The sequence below is a fragment of the Hibiscus syriacus genome, unplaced genomic scaffold (assembly GCF_006381635.1).
Source record: "Hibiscus syriacus cultivar Baekdansim isolate YM2019G1 unplaced genomic scaffold, ASM638163v2 tig00111392_pilon, whole genome shotgun sequence".
Classification (NCBI taxonomy): domain Eukaryota; kingdom Viridiplantae; phylum Streptophyta; class Magnoliopsida; order Malvales; family Malvaceae; genus Hibiscus; species Hibiscus syriacus.
This window is the reverse complement of record NW_024063078.1, coordinates 836,679-841,863: the sequence shown is the minus strand read 5'-3', so window position 1 is coordinate 841,863 and position 5,185 is coordinate 836,679. Positions and strand designations below refer to the sequence as shown.

General features: G+C 31.1%; 1 pseudogene; it reads left to right on the top strand.

Moving 5' to 3' along the window:
- The first annotated feature begins 4,027 nt into the window (after positions 1–4,027).
- On the top strand, positions 4,028–5,185 carry LOC120160749 (annotated as a pseudogene).

Sequence of the window (5,185 nt, the reverse complement as noted above, 5' to 3'; positions counted from 1 at the left end):
AGTTGAGGCGTTGTCAAATCCAATTCTGAGATAATTAAACAAATAAAATGACTTAATGACAAAAAATATGCCGAAAGAGAGAAAGATAAATATGTCGTGAAAATAAATAAAAACGTATCATAGAGATAAAATTATTAAAAATCAGAGAAAAAAAAAAGCAAGATGTGATTTAAAAAAATAAGGAATACATATGATTGACATTTGTATTAAAGCTGATGTCACCACTTATCAAACAAAGAAGAAAATATTAGAAAAAATAACAATCAAGCGGCTAAAAATAATATTTTTTTAAAAGAAAGCTATATTTATTAATTAATGAAGAAATTTATTTCTTATAAAACAAGATTAGAGAAATAAAATCAAAGTTTTTATAAGTCAAGAGAATTTAATTTTTTAATAAAATTTTTAGCACTGTAAAGGTGTCTGTTTGGTAATGTTTTTTAAGTATTTTTAGTTAAAAAAAATCATTTTGATCACAAAATTAATGTCAAACGGATAAAAAATAAAGATATCTAAAATATCTAATTTTTTTCATTTTCAACTTTACGTTTAGAAGTAATTTGTAATTTTACCCTTCATGAGTTATACTCAATTATATATTTATATTTTATTTTAATAATTTAATACTAATATCCTTAAAAATTAATTTATTACTTTTTTATTATTTGTCCGGTTCCAAGGTTTCGTCTTGACTAATTTGGACCGACCCGCATTGCACACCTAGTTTTGGTAGATGAGTCTCCCAGCAAATATTTTCTACATGCACAAGTCAAGCACTCGAACTCGAAACCTTACTTAAACGATATCAGGTTGCTTACCACTTGAACCAATATCTGTTGGTAAAATAATTTAGGGTAAAGTATAGCAATGGTCATCGAACTTTTCTAAAGCTTTCATTTAGGTCCCTCAACTTTTAAAACTTGCAATACAATCCCCTAACATTTAGTCCGTTTGCAATATGGTCCCCCAACAGTTACGTCGGGGACCATAATGCAAACGGACTAAATGTTGGAGGACCATATTGCAAACAGATTAAATGTTGAGAGACTGTATTGCAAGTTTTAAAAGTTGAGGGACCTAAATGAAAGCTTTAGAAAATTTCAGTGATCATTACTATACTTTACTCTAAAATAAATCACTTTATTATTTGATTTTTTATATTTTGGTGTCCAGTTACGATTTCTAGTTTGAAATGACCATCCAACTCAGTAGGTAGAGCACAAGGTTCTAAATCTTGAGGTTGTGGGATCGAGTCTCATGGAGGGCATTTCATAATTTGGAGGTCTCCTACGGAAGTTGCTCTCAACCTAGTGTTGGGGGCAGCCTACTATCTTACATCCCCTTACCCCATTATATATGGGAACAAGGGACAACCATTTTTTCGATTTCTAGTTTGGATCTGTAGAAATGAAACAACGAAAGCAAATAAATAAACCAAGCAGCGAAGATCATACAATCTTTCACGGAACTTTTGAAAGTGAAGTTATTTACTAAAATGAAAATAGAAGGGCAGTGTAGACTGTAGCATACCTTCCAAGGAGAGAAGACGGAAGATTAAAGGGAGAGAACTAATTGAGGTTGTTATATTAATATATAAAGGGTTAATTACATAGAAAATTATTTACTTTTATATTTTATCCACTTTTGGTAAATGATTTCATTTTTAGTAAATTATTTCAAAAACATATGATATGGTCACTTGTATTTTTATTTAATTAAGACGTGGTCACCCCGAGTTAATTATCATTAACATTAGTTAAATATTTTGATACAATCACATATTTGATCTATGTTATTTATATATTTTTTCACAATTTAGTATTACTTTTATTAAATTAAAATAAATTTAATCCTCCAATCGAATGATGCCACATGTCATGCCATGCAGGGGTGAGCGTTCGATCGAGTGGAGTAGAGTCGAGTAAAAAAATGTGAGTTATTCGAGTTCACGAGTTATATTTTACAACTCGAAGTTGACTTGAAATTTTTAGAGTCAAGTCAAATGAAATTTTTGAGTTTTCGTTTAAATTTAATTATAAATATTTATAGTATTATGATATTATTTAATTTCAATTTAGATGATCTTTTATAACCATATACAATACATGTATATTTCTTCATATTTTTTTTGCATATGTGATATACATTTATTATATAAAGTCCATGAATTCAACTAAAACTTGAAAATTAATCTACTAATTATTAAAAATTTTGAGTTATTCGAGTTGTAGTTTACAAATCGGTTTAAATTTGAAATTTTTTCGAGTCGAGTTAAGTTTATGAAATTACAACTCTATGTTAATTGGAGTAAAGTTTTCAAAAGTCGAGCGAAAAAATCGATTCTTCGAGTCGAGTCGAGTTTTACTCACCCCTAATGTCATGTGTCACCATTCAGTTGGAGGATTAACTTTAGGGTAAAGTATAATAATGGTTACTGAACTTTTTTAAAGCTTTCATTTAGGTCTCCAACTTTTAAAACTTGCAATACAGTCCTCCAATATTTAGTTTGTTTGTAAGATGGTCCCCCAACATTTAGTCTGTTTGTAAGATGGTCCCCCAACATTTTGTCTGTTTGCAATATGGTCCCTGACGTAACTGTTGGGGGACCATATTGCAAACGGATTAAATGTTGGGGAACTTTATTGCAAGTTTTAAAAGTTGGGGGACCTAAATGAAAGCTTTAGAAAAGTTCAATGACCATTACTATACTTTATCCAATAATTTATTACTTAATAATTTATTTTAATTACTTACAAGTAAATAAAATTAATGGTTTATATATTAAAATATTAATAATGAGTTATTATAAAATATATATTTTTATTATAATTATGTTTTTTATATTTTTAATTTACAACATAATGTCTATAATGAACATTTTATTTTTTTCAAATTCATTTTTTAACATCAATTTTAAACAATTAAATCTTAAACTACACGTTTGTACAATATTTTTAAAATTTTATTTTACAATATTTTTAAAAGTCAATTTTCAAAAACTATATATGATTGTAATAATTATTGACGGAAAATTAAAAAAAAAAAACTATTGCTTTCAATACCACAATTGATATCTAATACCGCCAATTGAACTACAATCACATTTTTTCTCGATAAATATATTATAAATGCACAATCAACAATTTAAATAAAAATATTTAAATCTATTTATTATTCAATTATGATATAGGTATTTGGATTATAAGTAACGAACATATTAAGCAAAATCATTTAATTTAAACAAAATTGACTTAATATTTGATATATTTTTATTACGTCGTAACTGAAATTATCAGATTTTTTAAATTAATTATTGATATTTGATCTATTGATCGACTAATCTAGATCGAATAATACAGAGGCGAGGATGACCCTCTTAATCCAGTTTACTCTATTCACAAATGTCAGGATTCGAACTCCAAACATTACTTAAGTGATTTAGTACCTCATCTTACTATACCAATAACAGGAGTTAGAACAAAAATTGGAGGCACTTGATTGTGGAGGTTGGGCATGGAGCAACTATTACCAAGAGATTCCGTGTGGACCTATCTGTTTAGATTATTACAACACATATCAACAACAACAATTACAAGTGATCTACTGATTAAACATAAGGGATTTCAACTTTAAAACATGACAGCTTCGTTTTGTCATTAATTAATGTTCGATTGTTAGGTTGTTGTAACCCAAGTATTGATTGTCATTAGATATGTTAATCTACAAACTAAATAATTTTAATGATTAAGAGATCTGATGTTATTATGTAAGGATATAAACGATCATTTTCAAAAAATTGAATATCTTTAAATAAATATTACCTTCCATTCAAATCAGATTTTTATATATATAGGCTAAAATTTATTTACACATGAGTGAAAATAATTTTTTATTATTTTACTGTTTATCTCAGAAATGTACGTAAAAAATGTTATCTTATAAAAAAAAATTATTGAGTGATTTTAGATTTAAAGTGATAAAATTATAGTGGTGTCCAACTATATACATAATTGTCAAAGCACTAAGCTCCTACGACCCTCCTTTGAAACTCCTTTAAGTTTGCATCATCCTCCATTGATGTCATCCACAAGCTTTCAAAAGAAACCCACCCAAATTTTGTTGAGAATAAATCCAAAAGTAAATCAAATCCCTTTCATAATACTCAAAACCTTCCATTTTCTTCTTCTTCTTCATCTTCATCTTCTTCAAGCTCAAGGCTTGACTTCAGCAAGTGATATTTCAGCCCTCAAAGCCTTTCGATCCTCAATCAAACCAAGTTCAATCCCTTCATGGTCTTGTCTTGCTTCATGGGACTTCGCCGCCGACCTTGCGCCGCCCCCCGCCGCACCCACTTCATCTGCGGCGTTTCTTGCTCGCCTGACGCCACTCGTGTCACCCAAATCACCCTTGATCCCGTCGGTTACTCCGGTCAGCTCACCCCACTCATTTCTCGACTTACCCAACTCACCACTCTTGATCTTTCTGATAACTACTTCTTTGGGCCAATACCTTCTTCCATTTCTTCTCTTCGTAATCTCCAAACTCTGACTCTGAAATCCAACTCGTTCTCCGGTTCAATCTCCGGTTCAATCGTTGGACCTCTCTCATAATTCACTGTCTGGGAATTTGCCGAAAGAGCTTAACTCGCTTTCGAGTTTGAGGAGACTCAACCTGAGCTACAATAAACTCACTGGGTTTCTCCCCAAACTGCCTTCTAACTTATTGGAGTTTGCTTTAAGGGGGAATTCTTTATCTGGCTACGTCTCGAAGTCCACTTTCGACGGGTTAACTCAGTTGGAAGTCGTTGAACTCAGCGCCAACTCCTTCTCGGGTACACTCGGAGCATGGTTCTTACCGTCGTTGCAGCAAGTTGATCTAGCCAATAACAGCTTCATAAGTGTCGAGATCTCCAAACCCGCCGGCGGTAACAGCGACCTCGTCGCCGTTAATCTAGGGTTCAACGAGATTGAGGGGAACGTCCACGGGTATGTCCAGGGTACTCTCAGCTGTGCACCCCGCAGCAAAAATCTTACGCAATTTGCAAGCAAGCATATGGTGGAAACTAGGATCTTAGAGTCAAAATTTGTGGGTATTTTTTTAAAATAAATTTGTAATATTAATAATATAATATGTAAATATTATTAAATAAAAGTAATAATGAGTGGGTGTCAGTTTTGCTGGTGAA